This window comes from Vulpes lagopus, chromosome 1 (assembly GCF_018345385.1).
Source record: "Vulpes lagopus strain Blue_001 chromosome 1, ASM1834538v1, whole genome shotgun sequence".
In the NCBI taxonomy this organism is placed as follows: domain Eukaryota; kingdom Metazoa; phylum Chordata; class Mammalia; order Carnivora; family Canidae; genus Vulpes; species Vulpes lagopus.
In genome coordinates, this window is record NC_054824.1 from 31,540,893 (window position 1) to 31,562,013 (window position 21,121).

At 35.4% G+C, this 21,121-nt stretch overlaps 1 pseudogene; it reads right to left on the reverse strand.

Moving 5' to 3' along the window:
* Window positions 1-3,488: 3,488 nt before the first annotated feature.
* On the reverse strand, window positions 3,489-5,651 carry LOC121479207 (annotated as a pseudogene).
* Between the last annotated feature and the right edge of the window lie 15,470 nt (window positions 5,652-21,121).

Consider the following 21,121-nt stretch of genomic DNA (forward strand, 5'->3'; position numbering starts at 1 on the left):
AATATTCTGCTGTATACAAACAATGTCATTTTTGTTTGGTAATTGTTTTTCTTTGCATCAATTATTTCAGTCACTGTGACTATTCCCATAAATATTTGTACACAGCTGGACATAATTTTGTGGTGCTCATTTCCCTGTTAAAACCTCTATTCAACCCAAAGGACTTACAACAAGTACTTGAGTGGAGATTCCTCCAGGTAATTGCAATAGAATCTGTATTCCCTTGTGAAAAGACTTAGCTTGATGGATTATAAGAAAAATAACGTTAATCTAAAAACAGAGGGAAATGCTAAATAGAGAGATGAGTTGCAAACACTGCCTGCCTGCCATTTTGACACACCCAAGACATTAGTCATTGGATCTGCATTTTCAGTTAGGTTGTACATAGCAAAGAAAAGTGAGTGTTATCCAAGTCAGTAAGGATATGGGGAAATAATTGCTACCAACTCATCTTTCACCACCAACCCATTTCACAGCCTATTTAATAGCTCTCCAGAAAAGAAATTGAGTAAGAACAAATATTCAACAATTATTTGAATAGGATGACAGTTTTACTTATTTGATTTTATTTTGTTCCTGGAAACTAGAACAAGAGTATTTCTAGTTAGTTAAGTCATTTGGAATGTGCATTCTCCTTCCCTACCTACTTTATTGCTGCCACAACCACCACCACCATCACCACCCTACATATACATACACACACACCACACACACACACACACACACACACACTTTTTTGTTTGAAAGTATTTTTGTGGAGCTAATATTTGGAAGTTCTTTTTATCACATGGTACACATTGTCATCTCTACAGTTGTGCTTTTGAAAACCAAGGACAACAGTTATGGACTTTTGTCTTTGGTGAAAATAGCAGAGGTGAATTTGAGACCAAATTTAACTACTCCACCAGAGAGGTGTAAGAGGCTCCAAAGTTAGCAAAAAATTTAGAGGACTAAGAGTCAAAAAGCCAGGCCTAAATCCAGCTCAGCTACAGCTGGGACCTAACCTGAAGCCAGTGGCTTTGGTAATCTCAGCCTCTGATTACTGGCACAGGATGAGGGTCTAACAGTGGATGATGTCTGTAGTCTCTTGCAGCTGTTGAATTCATTGCTTCTCTGAGCTGCCTGTCCATTCATTCAAGGTCCTCCACATTTGTATTTTCCCAGGCAAAAGACAGCCAGGCTCAGCAGCACTCTGGTCCTAAGAAACTGCCTAGGCCTCATCTAAAGAACACAAGTTTAGATCCTTTCTGCATTTGTCTTATCCTGTGATGGAAACCTAATTCAAACATGTATTTTGCCAAAGAAGCATGTGTAGAAAAATACATGTAAAAATGTGAGTAGAATGAGGTTATGTATACAGGCCATATCAAAACTTCTAGCTGATATTCAGTCAAAAGAGGAAAATACCTGAAATATTGTTGAAAGGAAAATTGAAATAAATGACCCATGCAGTCAAAATAGTTAGCTGGAAAGGTTAAAACAGAACAATAATTACCAAAGTATACTCCATAAGATGTTAAATGTGTCCCTGTTCTTAAAAAGAGAGAAAGAGAGAAGTGGTTATTGTGACCAAATTAGTTTGGGACTAGGTGGGTTAAATGAGTTAAGTAGAGTGTTTTTGTTTTTGTTTTGTTTTTGTTTTTGTTTTTACTTTTGTTTTTGTTTTACAGGACCTCTGAATATGGTATGAAGGTTTTCCCAAATTTATTGACCATGGAACCCTTCTTCCCCAAAATATCCCATAAGATCACTGTGGAAGATCCTGTAAGATATACTAAGATAAATAAGGGGAAAAGTACATTGACAAAACATGTCAAATTGTTTTCTAATATTCACTAGTGAATTAACATATTATCTTTAAGAAAGACATATCCAAAGTTGATATCTACTCGAGAGTTTACTAAGCTTGGAACAAAATTATTTGTTTCAAACTGACATTTGTCAAATGTCTAGGTTATTCTCAAAATCCCTACTCTTATATTCCAATACAAATATTCTATGCATACCTTTATAAAATAGACTTTGATATTTACAGACTGAAGAGCTGAATAGAAATAAGAGAAAAATGATTTTTAAAGTGATCTATGTTTGTCTTCCATGGAATTTTTTCCATCTTTTTAAAAAGAAGTTCCTTGGCCAATTCTGGCATCTCTCGGGAAATTACAAGCCAGGGTAAACCAGGAGCCTGCTATAACACTTCATTCTTATGCATCATTTAAAAGGCATGTACGCTTCGTGTGATTCCAATAACACTAGGCATACTGAGAACGGGGGTTATGTTAGGACCCCATAAATAATGCTTCATCTCATCACTTAGGTTTGACAAAGAAACCTTGTGCAAGAGAGAAGTTACGTTTTAGAATAAGGTGTCCTACTTTGTGAATAAGTTGAAGATTTCAAGCCTACAACCACAAAGATGAAGGAGTTGATAAAACTATACCCTTACTTTAAAAAGAAGTGGAGATTGATTTTTTTTTTCAGAAATGATAGCTGAGAGTATGAGAGTTTGATCCATAAGAGTATATAGTACTACTATAAAAATGAGAGAGATGAGGCATACATGTTTGGTCCAAGGACAATACGCCAGAATCAAAGGGAAGATATAACTATGAGGACAGCGCAATGTCAGTCACTAAATCCCCTGGTGTCAGAACTTAGAGACCCATGGTTAAGTACCAAAACATGGAAGCATCCACTAAAGAGCATATAAAAACAAGAATACCTGGGACAGATCTAGAGTACACAAGACAACTGCAGAATTGGGGCTAGTCTTAGCCCCAACAGTAGGAGATATTGATAGCTGATGCCATGACAGATTCATGAACACACTCAGCAATAGGCATCGGCAGCCTAGGCACCAAACACTGTTACTTCTAGAATCATCTCCATAGGGTTGCACTGGCAGCAAAGCTGTTATTTTTCATACCAGAAGGCAGTAAATAGACTATATAGAGTCAGGATATATATATATATATATATATATATATATATATATATATATATATATATATATATATATATATAATATGGCATAGGATACCATTTGGTAGTTAAAAGATTAAATTTGCTGATTGTAGATGATATACACCTTAATAATGCTATAACCATTTAGTAGACACCTAAGGATGGTCTAGAGTTCTCCCACAAAGGAGCTGTGTGAGAGAAATAATAACTTGCAAAAATCATAACATTCTATTTTTATCCCCATGCTGGTGAGGCCTGAGAATTAAGAATTACATAAGAAAGAATTGCATAATATTGAAAATGCTTGTATTGGAAGAGTCCTGGCTGGCTGTGGCAGTCTTTGTAAACAATGGAAAATCTCATTTAATTGAATTGGCTTAAGTTTGGTCCATTGTGAGAGGCTGTGAATTTGATAACCTATTAAGGTCATCTCCCTAATCACCACAAATGTCCTAATGAATACTGCATTTTTTCACTTTACTCCCAAAGATCAGAGCACTTTGGCTTAGTCCTAGTTAAGTTTTGTCATTTCCAAGCTATATATTCTAGAGTGTAATAAAAATGCATTTTGATCATAGCCATAATGATGGTCCACTTGAGCATTTTTTAATAACAACAAGTAATTCTTATAAAGGTAGCTCATATTTTTATAGCATGCTAGGTATTTCAAAGTTCCTTCATGTGATCACATTATCCTATAAGAAGAGAGAAGACATTTGGTAGATAAGGAAACAAATTTGTTGAATTGGCCAATGACAAGCAATTACTGAATGACAACATTGGGTTGAGAACTGCCATCTCTGGACTGCTAGTCTAAGCCAACTCAGTGAACCATACCAGACTGCCTCCTCTCCAGCACCTTTTCCCAATCTTTCAGTCAATTCAACAAGCTCAAATGTCATCCAGTATCACTGTACCAAAAAATCTAAAACAATGAACTTCATTTAGCTGTATTACCAAGAAGCATTAGACAGTGAAATCTCCCTGGGGGTTTAAATTCTTTTAAAGTAAAAGATGCTGTTTTTCTTTGAGTTTTCAACCTTTGCTTTATTAGTGTCTTTAATGAAATGAATGCCAACACTGGTTTATTTGTTTCTCTCCTAGACTTTCTTACAAAACACTCAGTGGTGTGTTCTCAAGCTGTAATGCCATTCTTTCCATGAGTTGCACAACCCAACTACCCAGCCAGAAGACAGACAAGGTATCCCCCATAGAGGTCAAGTTACTTTGCCAGTTTATGCCTCCAGCATGAGGAATGACCACATTGTAATAAAAACTAATTCACTACACGATAGAAATAGACATCAAGGGAAAAATAGACTTTCACAATAGTTAGAATGTTTGTTCTTCCCTTGAGGAGGCAAATATTAAGGTTATTTCTGTTGTTGATCAGTCATACAGACACACACATGCATACACACATACACATATCCAATCTACTCCTCATAAAAATAATCTCATTAGCCTCAGTCAGGGGAACCTCTATATGAAAATTTTTTCTCCCAAGGTTTATGGAGGATACTACAGCACAGCCAAAAGATTCAAACAACTCCACGTGATGTTTTGAAATTGTAGGCTGAGTGATCTGCAGGCTGAGCAGACTGCCAAATTTCAAGAGCCTCAGGATCTATTTCAATGATCTCCTAATCCAGAGCTGAGACCTCAGAAATATAATTAACTCTTCTTTTTATCTCCTCCTTCTGTAGTTTGATGCAGATACCCAGCACCAGGCCCCTCTGATTCCATCCCATCAGATATTTGACATACCCTCCAATCTTACTACAGAGCTTCTTGTTAGGAATAGTCATGATCTCCCCATACAGGGGATTGTTGGTATAGAAGTCATTGCCCAGGTGAGTATGGTACTTCTCGGTGAGGACCCTGGCCACCTTCTTCATGGTTTTGGTGCAAATACAGCCCATGTTGGTGAGTCCCTGGTAACAGAGCTCCATATGACTTGTTTTTGGAGATCAACTCAAATAACTCAATGGGAAATAATTCAACCTAAAGCCAAGAATTACAAGAATGATAAAGATGTCCACCATGCCATGAAACCTGGAAATTCCCAAAGTTTGTGTCACATTTTGTTGGTTTAAGAGTTTATACACCCCAATACAAAGGAAACTACACAAATGATATTATTTGTAATTATAAATAATGAAATGGACCATGATCCTTCCTTTTCCTTTTGATACTCTCCAGATGAATAAAATGATTCATATTAAATTCATATTAGCTTTGTATTATCACAGATTTTTCTTCTTTTTTGTATCTTCATCCTTGTGACTATACTTTAATATAACTTCATTAAAGGGGTGACTGGGTGGCCAGTCAATTCAGTGTCAGACTCCTGATTTCTATTCAGGTCATGATCTCAGAATTGTGAGATCAAGCCACACTTCAGGCTCCCTACTCAGCAGGGAGTCTGCTTCTCTACTTCCTCTCCCATTACCTGCCCACCACCCCATCAGCTCACGTGCTCTCTCTCTCTCTAAAATAAATAAATAAATAAATATAAATACAAATATATATATATATATATATATACATATATACATATATGTAAAACTTCATTAAATTCAAGGGACAATTTGGGTAATAAGAGCATATACATCCAAAGAGTCCTCATATTGAACTCATCCAAAGAATGCAAGCAATGACATTTTTAAAGCTTTTGCAATGGACACTGTAAATCACACACAAGACACAAGTCTTTGGTCATCTTCATGATTATTCTTAACAGAATTATCTAAACCAAAATATACAGTATACTGAGAAACTCTTTTGATTATAATGTTTTAAATCACATTTTATATGGGAATGTAGAAATATATATATTATATATGCACTACATACACACACACATACACGCACATATATATATAAAAGAATATAAAATATTCTTTTCAGAAAGCCTTCTCTTTGTTATTTTCTGATCATATAAAAAATACAATTTGTTTTGAATGTAGTAAAACCTCATTAGAATATTGTGAAAAATTTTCAAAATATTTTATATAATACAGGACATTGCAAAAATTCATTAATATAACTTATCCTAATAGTTGGAAAGCTAATGTTTTTAATTCATTCAAAATCTCTCTGCTTTAGTTCCTGAGCTACCTAGACAGAGTTTAGAAGTCCTAAAATTTTAGTACTGGTTTTTTACCCAGTAGCTTTTGAGGTTTTCATGGGATTCAAGTTTGAAGAAAGAAATTGTGCAGATAGAATCTTAGAATTGACTTCACAGCCATGTGGTGATCGTACAGCAGAATTTCTGCCTAGGGATTAGGGGGAATATATATTAAAAATATAGCCAAGCTCTAGACAGCAACCATAGTAGAAGGTCTGCAAGCTGAAACAGGAACACCTAAATATCTCTTTTGCTCCCTCTGCTGGTTGGTTTCATAAAATAAAGAATGAGCGCTTTGATCTCTTTCCAGAAATGCTGATGCATTTTCATTTTACCAGACTTGCAAAATTTGGGTGTCAAGACTTGTCTATTTGGTTTGTTATGATTGAGTTGTTGAGCTTTTGCTTGTCCAGATTATAAATGAGTGTGAAATATTAGGTGGAAATAGATAACATGGAAATGGCAGTTCTATTAGATTAACAGACCAGTGGTTATTGAGCATGACACAAATGGGAATATGACATGCTCATCTAAAAATAAAATGATCTCAAAGAGGGTAAAATCGCATATACAAAACTACTTAATAATAAGCCAAACTACGATTTAAAACTAACCTTACGACTTCAGAAAGTGGGAAAATTTCATAAATAAGAGATAAGAGTTGTGTGAAGACTTAAAAATGAGTGATATAGAACAAAGCTAGAAAGTGATAGGAGTGATTGTTGAGAGAACAAGATATACTATCATCAATAATCCAATCTGTGACTTCTCCACCCAAGCACAACCTTCTTCCTATACATACTATTGTAAACAATAGCAACAACAGTATTCTCATACCTGGCATAAAGAAAATATAGACATTCAAAATTAAAACATGAGCAACCTGTCCTCAAAAGTGAATACCCACAATCATTCAGTAATCATAGCTATCTCTGCAGGATAATCAGTCCTTTTCTATCTAGGTTCAGTCACAAGACAGTATTGTTATTCTGCTACCTATGGTTCAGACAATAAAGTTAATCACCAATAATACACTCTCTATAAAAATACTAGAGAAAGACTAGGAAGAAAATATATTTGAGACTATTACAGGGTCCTTCCACACCAAGACAAATCTTTCCTTTCATTTAAGGAACTCTAAGTCTATGATCTGATTCAGGTTAGGCAAGTAGGGGAGGGACCATGAATTTCCAATGTAGTGGTCCACTCATGCCACTACCAAACCTAGAGGGTTTTTAAGTAAGACCTTAGTGAGACATCAATGATTTCAGCTCTGGAATCCGAAGGATCAATTAGCCACTTCTGAAGTTTTCTGTTTGTTAAACTTTATTATCATCACTCTCACCCTGCCAATTACCATGGGAACCACACCATCTTGCTTTCAGTTGAGTGCAATTTGGCCTCAGTCAACATGGGAGGCCAATGTATGTGGTGTTATTATCCCAGCATAGAGATGATAACCACTTAAGTCTTTTACAAGAATGCTGCACTCCCCTCACTAGTGAATTTCCTAATGTCTAGTGAGGAATGTGTTTCCTATAGCTTCTTGAAGAACAAGCTGGAAGATAGCAAATCTCCCTAAATTCTTTTGATTTCTCATCCTACAAGATACCATCCTCTGGCATTTTAACTTCATTTGGCACATTCCATTGGTGAGTCCAGGTTTTAGGCAATCAGGCAAACAAAATCATTTCTAGGTGCTTAAGCTAGGATGTTGAATCTATCTACTACTATCTATTGACTTCTACATTTATTGATGCATCTATTCATTTATTCAACAAATATCTATCCAGTTTTCACTGTCAGGTATCTGACAATATTTTAGGTACTGGAAATATAGCATGAGTAGAGTAAGCAAAACTCCCTGGCCTCCTGGAGTCTACATTTGATGGAGTCTACAATAAACAAATATGTTAAAATACATTGGAAGATGACTAGTTTAGCATGGTAGAAAGAAAGCAGATTAAAGGCAATTGGGGGCATTGTAGTGTGTAAATTTAAGTAGGAGGGATCAGATTAAGCAACTCTGCGAAAATGACATTGAGCAAAGTGAAGAATTAAGACAAATATCCAAGGGAAGAGCATGTCAGGCAGAGAGCACAGCAAATGCAAAGCTTCAGGCTTGTGTAAGATCAACAAGGTGGCCAGTGGTGTTTAGAACAAGGTGAGCAAGTGGGAGAATGACTGTTAGCATTATATTTTAGATAAACTCATAGTTTGGGAAATGAAAGAGAATATGAGTCCCATTTTCCTTTCTCTCAAAACTCAGTTTCAGATTTGTTAGTAAAGTGTGCCGAAACTTACCATTTTATATTAGTAAATACTTCATGGCAACCAGCTTATCACTAGTTATCTAAAATATATGAGTTAAATTAGTAAGAATAATTCAGAGCTGTTCTTTCCTTCTTACTCAACTCATAACAAGTTTATCAATCATCTATTATGATTCTTTCTAATCACCACAAGCTATGAGGAAATAATCACCATGAGCTGAGTATATATTACCAAGTAGGGATATAATGATAAGACATAAGTGCCATGATCAAGAGTAATTAAGGTTTCTTTTCAAATAAAGCAGTATTTTCAAAGAGCTTGTTAAAAGGTCTGGCAACATCTTCTAACTTGTCAATAAACATATCTATTTTTTATAGTTTGGCTTTTCTATTTTTAATTGGCATGCTTTAAGAGAAACATCCAAGTCATAGCTTTTGAAAGGGGAAATTAATTATTGATTGGCCTCCAGGCAAATAACTTAATTAAAGCTATATGCAGAGTGCCTGGTTAGTTTAAGAAATTGAATATAGAAACTCATTTCTTGTTTAAAAAAATTGTGGTTCACCTCAGTTATTAAAATAGATTCTATTTTGTGGAGACAATAATATGGAATAAGCATTCATTAATAGTCAATAGCAGCATTTTTATGTAGCAAAGCCTCTTGACTAAGCCAGAACTGCAGTCTCATGTTAATGGATGTTGTGATAAAGAGATGACTTTTTCAGTAAGTTTTCCAAAGGTAATCTGCTGGTCTAAAACTAGTCATTTATACAGAGATTAAGTAAATTCAGATGGAAATGATAAAACTTCTTATACTCCATTTCAGTGGAAAGTTTAATTTTCACTTTATTAGTTTAATCTAGCATATGTTTGCTACATATTGTATTAAATTATTTACAAACATAATCTGATGTCATCATCATCGTAACAATACTATCAGGCAGGTATTATTATCCCCATTTTATAGATGAGGAAACTTTCAAATAACATTTATATTGGTTAATTATTTTTAAAAGATATACCTTAATTACCAACCCTTAATGTATAATATGAATACATTAAATAATTTCAAACCTCCCAAATCTTAAGACTGTAGTTTCACATAGTCCTAAAATTTTCTTACATGCCAAAGAAACCTGTTCTGGTAACCTCATCTCATTCCAGGAAAATTTTATCCCTAAAAACTACACTTCCATAAAAGACAATCCACACAAAAACAGTTCTATTCTTTTTACACATGGATAACAGTTTCTCTCTAAAACCAAATGGAAAACCACTTTTTAGGTAAAAAATAATACATTTTTAAAAATTTGATCAAAAATTTTAATCCTTACATTAAATGCTTTCCACTGTCTCTTTGTGAAATCTTTAACCAGATCTCAGAATAGGACTTGCCCCCTGGTTTAATTATACTGTTTAGAATCTTCAAATTTCCCTCTTGGGTGAATAAAAGAGGTATAAAATAAAGGGCAGAACCCTCTGAGCTTCCTCATAGAGGTTTATCGGTCTCCTTTGGTTCCATCTGTAAAGTACTCAGGATAAAAATAGACTAAACCTGATGAATAAGGAAAAGGCAGTTGGGGTTACCAGCTGCACATGAGCCAGAATTAGACAGGTCCTAAAAAACAAGCTCACTATTGTGTTCACAGCAATGTCTCTTATGTATCCAGCACTGCATATGTTTCCTGATTTAAGCTTCCTAAAAGGTCTAAAAATTAGGCAGAGTAAGTACTGCCATCCCCATTTCCCATGAGGATACTGAGGCTCAAAGTGATTTCAGTGACTTGTCTGATGTTACCAGCAAAGCTAAGGCTTGAACCCAGGTCTCTAATTCCTGGCAGACATGCCACTGTACTAGATGCCTTCTATTAGGGAATAAATAAATAAATAGATAAACAGGTACACATCAAATAATCCTTTTCCTGTCTGGGTAATAGTATTGTACTCCACAGAGGCATGAGCCCTGGTGACAGTGATGGTTAAATTAGCATTAAGATTATAGAACTACTAGACGAAGGAGCCTATGAAAGGAGGAATAGTAAGGACTTATGTGAAATTTTGAAGGTTTGCTATTACGTGCATACTCAAGATACAATTGTGATGTCTTCATGATAAATTGAGTTTTATGTCTATAAACACTGAGTTTCATTTATGATCTCTCTTTGCCTTCATCTATTTGCTATGAAATATAAATTGTTTGGTGGTGATACAGTCACACCAGGTTTCTATGATTTATGTTAACATAGTATATTTTTCCATCTCTTTATTTTCAATTTAGCTCTGTCCTTATATTTAAGATGTATCCTGTAAATCACTGTATTTGGATTTTATTTTGATGTACTTTCTCCATAATCTGGCTTTCTCTGCCTTTTAATTGGATCATTTAGTTCATTTACATTTAATGTAACTATTAATATAGTTGGGTTTAAACCTACCATCTTTCTATTTGTTTTCTATTTGCCTTATCAGGATTTTTTTCTTTATCCTTTCCTGACATCCTTTGAGTAAAATATTTCCAGTATTTCTGTTTTGCATTACACTTCATATTTTCTATTAACTTCTTAGCTGTGTCACTACATTATTCCTTAGGTAGTTTCTGTAGTGATTACAATATGCATCCTTAATTTATCACAGGACACTTTTAATTAATATTATATCACTTCATAAATAATGTAACAACCTTACAATAGCATAATTCCATTTGTCTTATTCCACCCTTTGTGACATTATACTCATACATTTTGCATCTATATAAACTATAAACCTTAGAGTTCTTTAGTTCTTTGTAATTATATTTGCTTTAGATAATCAATAGTCTTTTAAAGAAATAGTTTAGGAAGTCTTCTTTATTTACCGAATATTTATCTTTTACAGTATACTTTATTGCTTACTATAAATTGGACTTCTATCTGGGACCGTTTTTTTTATCACAAAGAACTTCCTTTATTATTACAGTAGACCCTTGAACAACACAGGTTTGAACTGCTTGGGTCAACTTATATGCAGATTATACTTAGTATTGTAAATGTATTTGTCTTCCTTGTAATTTTCTTAATAACATTTTCTTCTCTCTAGCTTACTTTATTGAAAGAATACTGTATATAATACATATATCATACAAAATATGGGTTAATCAACTGCTCCTGTTATTGATAAGGCATCCAGTCAATAGTAGGCTATTTAATAGTTAACATTTTGGGGGACTCAAAAGTTTTGCACAGACTTTCAACTATGCAAGGGGTCAGTGCTCCTAACTTCCACATTGTTCAAGGGTAAACAATATGTACAATATAAACTGCTAGTGGTAGATTCTCTCAGCTTTTGTGTATGTTTGAAAAAAGTCTTAAGTTAACTCTCATTTTTGAAGACTATTTCTGCTGGATATAGAATTCTAAGTTATAATAGTTTTTTTTTTTTTTTCCTTTTCACCGTTTTACAGATGTCCTTCCATTACTTTCTGGCTTCTGTTGTTTCTGATTACAAGTTGTCTTTCTTCCTATCTTGTTCATCTGAATGTATTATTTCTTTTCTCCGTGGTTACTTTATAATTTTTCCCTTTATCTTTGGTTTTCAGCAAAGTCATTATGATGTGTCTTTGTGTGTATTCTTTCTATTTACCCTGCTTGTGGTTCACTGAGTTTTTTGAATCTGTGAAGTATTAGTTTTAATTTATTTGAAACTTCTTGGCCATTACTTTTCAAACATGTGTCCCACTTTCTCCTCCCATTCTGGAATTCTAATTTCATGAATGACCATTTGATTTTGTCCCAAAAGTCTGATACGCTCTTCTGTTATTTTTTAAATTCATTCTTTTTTCTTTCTGTACTTCAGTTTGGACAATTTCTACTGACATATTTTCTAGTTCACTAATTCTTTGTTCTGTTCTGTCCAATCTGCTCTTAAGCCCACTGAATATTTTTCATTTCAAGTATTATAGTTTTCAGTTCAAAACTTACATTTGGTTCTTCTTTTAAAGTTTCCTTTTCTCTGCTGACATCCTTCATCTTTTCATCCATTTTGGCCACCTTTTCAAAGGCCATCCATTTCAAAGTCCTTTCCTACTAATTCCAATATCTTTGTCAGTGTGCTTCTGTTTTTAATTTTTATTATGAGCTCTATATTCTTGCTTTTGTCATGTTTTTTAGTTTTTATTTATCAGTCATTGTATAAGAAACAATAGTCAAGACCGAAAAAGGTGATATTTCCTACAGAAACAGCTCCTCTTTTCTTTGGCAGACATCTAGAGGGGCTGATCTCTGACTCAAGAAGGAATTGAACACCATTGGGGCTGATTTTTTACTTCAACTGGTTTTAGTTCATTTCTGGTTTTAAGTGTCTTAAAGGTAGAATTAAGTATGTCCTTCCACAGAAATCTGGGATCTAGCTACCTCATGAAATCTCTTGTTTTCCAGCCTAGCTCCCAAGTTTCCATGCAGCTGTTTATTTAGCAGAAATCCTGCAAAGGGTATTGGAAGGTAGGGTGGATAAACTTTGTGTTTGTATCTTCATGGGATTCCAATATGCCATGATACCACACTCATAATCATTGAAAGTTCAATTGGATTCATAGCTCTTTGATGGCTTTAAAGAAAATATATATTTTTTTAGTTTACCCAGTTTAGTTTTCTCTTCATTGTTATGTCATAAGCAGTGATCTTTTGTGACTCCCTGCATTTTAACTTAAAGCAGAACCAACTATATGAAACGTAAAGGACATTCAGCCAGGTCTGAGTCAGTTGTTGTTGTTTTTTTTTTTTAAGATTTTATTTATTTATTCATGACAGACACACAGAGAGAGGCAGACACACAGGTAGAGGGAGAGGCATGTTCCCTGAGTGGAGCCTGATATGGGACTTGATCCCAGGACTCCAGGACCATGCCCTGAGCTGAAGGCAGATGTTCAACCACCGAGCCACCCAGTGTCACATGGTCTGAGTCAGTTATAAAGGATTTACAACTTAGGCAGGAATTGTTATATAAATAGGAGTGTAACACTTTTTCTTTTAAATGGAGTGATTGAATAAAGAGAAACCTAGACTACACATAAAGAATATCTTACATGGCATTACCAAAAGAGGTCATAACTATTCTGTTCTTAAATTATGCAAAAAGACCAGTCTCTTTTTGTCTTAAATATCCAGATATTCCATTATTTTGAAACAGGGATAGATTTGGTGGCCATTTAAGGTCTTTTTCAGTCCCATGGTTCTAGAATTGATGAATCTCTTTCATCAAAAACCCTGCTAAATGGTACATAAATGAAAAGAAAGAGTGTCAAAAAAGCAGTATAGAAAAGTGAAAAATGAAAAGAATTACTAATTATTTTTAAATAGAGGATAAAAATAGAATGATAACAGTCATAATAATATTTACATTTATGAATAGTTACTGCATACAGGGAACTGTGTATACTTTACAAATGTTTTTATTTTACAGAGTAGTAAATGGAGGTTCAAGGAATTAAGAAATGTGCCCAAAGTTATACAAACAAAGAGTGACTGAATCAGAATTTGAACTAAAGCCTGTCTAATGCCAAAGCATATGCTATTACCACTATAATGTACTGTCTTCCTAAAACTTTAATGAACACTTACAGATATCATTAGCTCTGGCAGTTACAATCAATGGTGTAGACTTAGAGGATGATATTACACATGATATTGCTTCAGTAAAAGTGAAGATCCTAGCTGATATCTGGTACATCTATTTATATCAACTTTACAGGATTACATTTTTGTATTTTGAAAGAACTATTGTCCTAAGACTTAGTAGCAGTTTGTTTCGTTATTTATTTTTTCTTATTATCTAAACTTTTAAAAGAAAACCTCATTCCCAATGATTCAGAGCTTTGTGAAGAAAACATAACCTAGAATATAAAATTTCACATGCAAATGGAGGAGAAAAAAATAGAACAGAAAATATATATATTTCAGAATCTAAACTTCGAGGGGGGAAAAAACCCTTAAGAAGTCAACCCTCACTATTAGTGACACCAATGACCAGTTTAGGTCAATGACATACAACTTAGGCAAAAGAATCTTTTTTCTCTCCTTATCTTTCACCTACATCTTCATGCATGATAATTCCTTAGCATCTCACCCTCCTTGCACTTCTCTCTCTCTCTCTCTCTCACTCTCACTCTTTCTCTGCCTGGTAACAATATTTCTTCAGTTTGATACCTTTCCTTATCTATTTTTCATGTCTAGTTTGCTATTCTTTGCATGGCTTTACAGTTTCCTAAGCCTCCTCCAAGTCATACTCACTCCTTGTTTATATCTTCCATCTTTTAGATGTTCATCGGTGCCTCACTGTGCTTGGCCATATGAAGCTTTTAGTCATTAAACACGATGTAGTAACCATACACAGTTTGAAACCGGCACATGCAGTCAGATGAACTGGTGGGAGAAACACATGTGTAGAAATATGGGAGGAGATGTAACCCTTGGGAAAATAAAATTTTCATTTGCCAATCTATTACTCATAGCAACTTCTCCACACAACCTGTAAATTATTGTCAAAGGATTTTACTTTATTTTCCTTGGAGATAACAGTTTCTAAATTGTTCAGACATGATTTAGGCTACTCATAATTTTTATCTGAACTCATTAAATGACAAACCAGTGAGTCAAATCATCAGTATTATTTCTTTCCATCAAGTAAAAGCTGGTAGTTTCCTGGATAAGAGGGTGGAGAATAGGAACAAAATACCAGGTAGTATTTATTTTTTTTTTTTAATTTTTTTTCAATTTTTATTTATTTATGATAGTCACAGAGAGAGAGAGAGAGAGAGAGAGAGAGAGAGGCAGAGACACAGGCAGAGGGAGAAGCAGGCTCCATGCACCGGCAGCCCGACGTGGGATTCGATCCCGGGTCTCCAGGATCGCGCCCTGGGCCAAAGGCAGGCGCTAAACCGCTGCGCCACCCAGGGATCCCACCAGGTAGTATTTATGTAGGATAAAACAAAATAGCTTTACTATAAATAGTAATATTTAAAACAGTTTCCCTGGGATCCCTGGGTGGCGCAGTGGTTTGGCGCCTGCCTTTGGCCCAGGGCGCGATCCTGGAGACCCGGGATCGAATCCCACATCAGGCTCCCGGTGCATGGAGCCTGCTTCTCCCTCTGCCTGTGTCTCTGCCTCTCTCTCTCTCTCTCTCTCTCTCTCTGTGACTATCATAAATAAATAAAAATTGAAAAAAAAATAAAAATAAAAAAAAAAATAAAACAGTTTCCCTAAATCAATCATTAGCACCTTTTTTCCTTCAGAAAAAGAGGAAGCATCCCCAAATTGACTATAGAGACATCACTGACTGCACAGAGTAAAGAGACAATAAAACAAGGTAACCAAGATAAACAATAGTAGTTAATAAATGATTGGTTTACATCTGACTAAGGAAGAATAAAAGGCATTCATACTCTATTTCATAACAGCAATTTTAAGTAAGCAAAAAGATAGGAAAACATATTAATCTAAGCCCCAAAGTAACACTTATCACAACTCAGATGCATCCTGTGAGGTGGAAGTGTTAAAAAGTAAGAGCAGCTTTTTCTTTTTCTTAGATCTGCAAGTATGCTATTAAGAGGGCAACCCAGGATCTATCATTGCTTTTGAAAAAGATAAGTAATTGAGTATATTAACTGTCAACAAACGTCTGCTAAAAGAGGTAATTAACAACATCAGGCTCATACTACTCAAAATAGACATAAGATCAGCCATGTAGCAGCACAGTATATGTTTTTTTGGGATATCAGACCATTGTAGCCTTGTCTGAAAATTTCCCTAGTTAAACTCTGCTAGTTTATAATCTAAATTGTCTGTTTCATAAAACTGAGGTATCAAAAGTCCACACTAGGGAGATGATTTTAAAAACCGAGGTCATTGGAATATTTGCAATCAAATACTAGGTGTCATGTATTCAAAAATAACCTAGTAACAGAAAGGGAGAAATAACTAAACAGTCAAAACAGTCATAACAGAATCCATCTTCTAAAGCCCTAAAGTAATCTTATAAATGAAACCATTAAGCATCTACTGGCTATTATTTTAAACACCTTTTCAACAGATTTTTAGAATAGAGCTTCAGTGCCCATATTTGAAAGCAGACAGTTATACTCAGAACAAAAAGAAAAATCAGGTGACAGTTGACAACCAGTCAAGAATAGAAGAGACAAAAATCATTAAGAGAACACCAAGAAAACAAGCATGGGAATTGGAGTCCACTTACTCCTGGCAGCAAACCAAACTATTTTACTAATCTTGACTCCTTGTTCTTGTTGCAGTTGTAATACATTGAATTACATTCATTTTAACATATAGATAGTAGCAATAAGATTCTTTTAAGAGAGTAAATTTAGAAAGAAAATTGGAGAAACCAGGGACACCAGATGTATAAAAGTCTCATGAGAAAGAAAAGAAATGGAACACTACAGGAGAGAAAAGTGATTCATGATTGGGAGGTTAGAAGTATTAAAAGCAATCAACCATTTTACTTTTTATACCTAGGACACTTCTTGCATTTAGTATTCAGATGGCTTCTAACAATTCCTGAAAGATCTGTTTCTTCCCAGAAACAGCTCAGGTGTCTGTCATAGCTGAGAATCCTAGATAGTAAGTCCTATTTCAGTCTTCCATGAGACTGTTTTCATATGTGCATATACATATATGTAATTGGAGATCTAAAGGAAATATACACATGAATGTTACAGATTTAAAATTGCAGCATGGTGACATGATGGTTTCATCATAATGAAATGAATTTATATATACTGTTTGCATTTTCCATTCAATTACATTTGTTACTTCGTTTAGCATAAAAGTGTAGATTAAAATAATATATACTCAACATCATTAGTTATTATGGAAGTACAAATCAAAACCACAATGAGATACTGTCCAGAATGGCTATAATTTAAAGAAAAAGGGAAAGAACAGATGTTGGGGAGATTGTGGAGAAACTGGAATCCTTATACATTTCTGGAGGAAATGAAAAACTCTACTCCTAGGTACATACCCAAGAAAACTGAAAACGTGTTCACACAAAAACTTGTACATGAATATTCATAGCAACATTATTTGTAACAGAAAAAGTATACATATCTCAAGTGTTCATCAATTGATGAATGAATAAACAAAATGTGGTACATGTAGCAGAATATTATTCACCTATAATAAGTAATGAAGTACTGACACATGCTACAACATGGATAAATTTTGATAATGCTGTTAATTAAAAGAAGTCAAACACAAAATGCTATATATTGTATGATTCCACTTATGGAATGCCCAAATTAGGCAAGTCCAAGAAACAAAAATTAAATTTGGGGTCATTAAGAGAACACCAAGAGAACACCAGATGACTAGGGAGAGAATTGGGTATACAGTTTATTTTTTGAGTGATAGAAATGTTCTACAGGGGCTAGATGTAGGGGCTGGATGACTAGTCAGTTAAGCATTCAACTCTTGATTTCAGGTCTGGTCATGATCTTAGGGTCATAAGATTAAGCCCCAAGTTGGGCTCCACGCTCAGCACAAAGTCTGCTTCTCTCTCCCTTTCTCTCTGTGTCTGTCTCTGTCTCTCCCTCTTCCTCTCTCTTGGCCCTCCCTCCTGCTTGAGCTCTCTGTCTCTTTCTCTCTCTCTAAAATAAATAAATAAATCTTATTTTTTAAGATTTAAGATCTAGAATTAGTGATGATAGTTGCACACTGTTACAAATATACTAAAAGCCATGCCAGTGTATATTTTAATGCAGTTAAATGTTATGTAATTTTTTTTCAATAACAAAAGAAGAAATCAGTATATACACATTGTTTCCACGCTATCATCCTCTAAGTCCACTGTGCTTAAATGTTCCCAAAGAAAATTAAATACATTCAAAGAGTGAATAAATTAATGTTCAACTCTCTCATCTGAGCAGCAGGATTCCTCTGAATACTTCATAATGTTTCAATTCCCAGATGAATACATTTTACTTTACTCCACCTTATAAAAGATTTAAAGGGATGTAATACTTTAATGTAGAACATTTTACCTACATGACAATAATCTACCATCCACTTAGATTCCTTTTGGCAGAGGGAAAACTTTTTCTCTAATACTTCATGTGGTCTTAGAAACAGAGGAATAAAAGGTAAAACTCACAGCCTGATTTAATATAGGCCTAATATAGCCAGTCAAATATATTTCCCCATCTATGCAATATATTTCAAAGGAGAACAACTTAGAGTAGTTGAGTATTTTCAAAGCAGGACACTCCAGTCCCCCTTCCTTAGAGGCTACTTTATTTCCTTTAAACTTTAAAGTGTCTACAGTTTTCTTTTTTTTTGAAAAATGACTCTATTGTTGGATTTTCTAAATCTTACTGAGACAAAGAAACATTAAGACATTATCTTAGGGTTAATGGATGTAGTATTTAATAAGAATTAACTTTTAGTAAAACAATAATGGTGATCATTTAATAATTCATTAACAATGACCAAAAAACATTACCCTAGTTTGTGCTTTTGAAAGTCACAGATGATTAGACTTACTCATTTTGTCAAATGAATAGAAGTACAGTATTGCAATTTTATCTGCATGCCCATAGCATTTTTTCTGCTTCTTCAATATTATCAGACTAAGTCACATGGCAAGATATCCCAATGTTAGAGAATAACCTGCCTACATTATCCACTGGTAAACTGGGAATACTCTGTGTCCCCATCTCCTAAGTAATGTCTGTATTTTCTGTATCTTTTCAAATCAAAATTGCTTCTCAACCCGAGTGGCAACGGAATGACAAGAGCACTTGCCTCTGACTCTTCATCTGCTCTTTTGAGGGGTCAGAAGACAAAGAGAGAAGCATGGCATAAGGGACGGACATAAGCACTTGACAATCCAGAAATCTACAGGACTAGTCCATCATTATGTTCTTGATTTTTAAACAAACAAAAATCTGTATTTGCTCAGCACACACTCCTGACTCTCCTCTTCACCTCACCTTCTACTCTGATGCAGTCATACTTGTTAATGGTGAAGGGGAGGTGCACCTTTTTCTATATCAACAGAGAATGAAAAAGAAGAGCGAGAAGGACCACAGTAGAAAAGGAAATGAAGGAGAAAGGAAAAGGAAGTGAACAGAAGAGAGCACCACTGCCAGAGTGCAGTGACTTTAGCAACTATTTCTTAGAGTTGCCCCCTGGCTCCACTTGTATGAATGTCAGTAGGATACACTTCTTAGGGGCACTTCGGTAGCTCAGTTGTTGAGGGTCTGCCTTTGGCTTGGTCCATGGTCTCAGGGTCCTGGGATCGAGTCTCGTACCAGGCTCCCCACAGAGAGCCTGTTTCTTCTTCTGCCTGTGTCTCTGCTTCTCTCTGTTTCTCTCATGAATAAATAAATAAAAAAAATTTTTTTAAAGGATACACTTCTTGGTTTGATCTACTCAGCACTCCTTCTTCACCTTCAGGCATCAGCAAGCAGTACCTCACTCCATCCCTTTTATGGGTAAACTGATGCTCTTTCATGTCATGGGTTCTGATGGGGCTGTCAATCACAGTAAATCACTCTCACAAAATAAAAATAAAATTTATCTTTCTCTCACATAAAACATTTATGTAGAGGTGGGCACATGAGCTGAGCTCAGCTAAAGAGACGCTTCACAGAGATTTTAACTCTGAAGATGACATGCCCACAGGGGAGAAAGCAGCACCCCGAGGTTTGGGCCTCAAGTTTCTCAGGTTGATGTCCCTGTAGGTCCCCAAGTTTTGTCTCTCCTAAGGCCTGGTTTTTCTAATATTCTTTTAATTCTCTGAGCAATCCATTATTTCCCCCATGTATGCCTTTTCCCTGTTTGGCTAAGTCAGATCAGTTTCCTTTGCTTACAACAAAGAACCTGAACTGATGTGGCAGGGCTTGCATTCAAAGCATTTTGCAGCAAAGATAACTTGTAGATGTAGCCTTGGACTTGGGTGGGGAGGGTGGTAGTGATAGGGATGTCTTGGTTTAAACTGGATTCTCTATATAACACTAAGCAGTCAGAACACTTCTCTGAAGCCTGTATTTCTTCCTACAAAATAAGGAGTTGAGCTTAGAGACACTTTTTTCCAGTTCAAAAATTCAACAGCTTTGATGAGCAAAAGGGAATTGAGTGGGAGGATAGGAGTGAAGCACTTGTCATGGATCTGCTTTGCTGATACAACTTCAGAGGACTTGGGGGATATTTTTTGAAAGAACTGTGGGCTCTTTAACACTGTTGTCCTCTCAGTAGAACTATCAGCTATCAGCGGACCTGCTGAAAGCTGCTGTCAGAGAGAGCTTTGGCCAACAAGACCAGGTGCCACAGTCCAGGGCCACATCCATGCTGACTGAAGTAGGCCAGCAAGGGGCTGCTGCCTTGGACCTGTGCTGGGGTCCTGCCAACAGCTACCACTTATAGACACAGGTGTGAGCCTCTGTTTACCTTATGGCTCTGAGGTGTACAGCCCTTGCCATCTTAATATGAATCACTCTTAAAATCTGAATGAGAAAAGAGAGTGCAGATTTTTCATACATTTCTTGAGTAGAATGAACAGAAATTTCCTACCACTAAATTTTATGGGGTTTATACCCAGAATATGTGTACAAGGGAAAGTATATGGATCTGTGGAAATCTCCCTAAGCCCTTGGATCCCAGTATCCTGTACCCAAGTGTTTCTTTTTAGGTGGCACTGTGAGTGTGGGACCATGAGACAACTATGCCATGGTAGCACAGAGAAAAACTACAGGTGGAAGCTCTCATA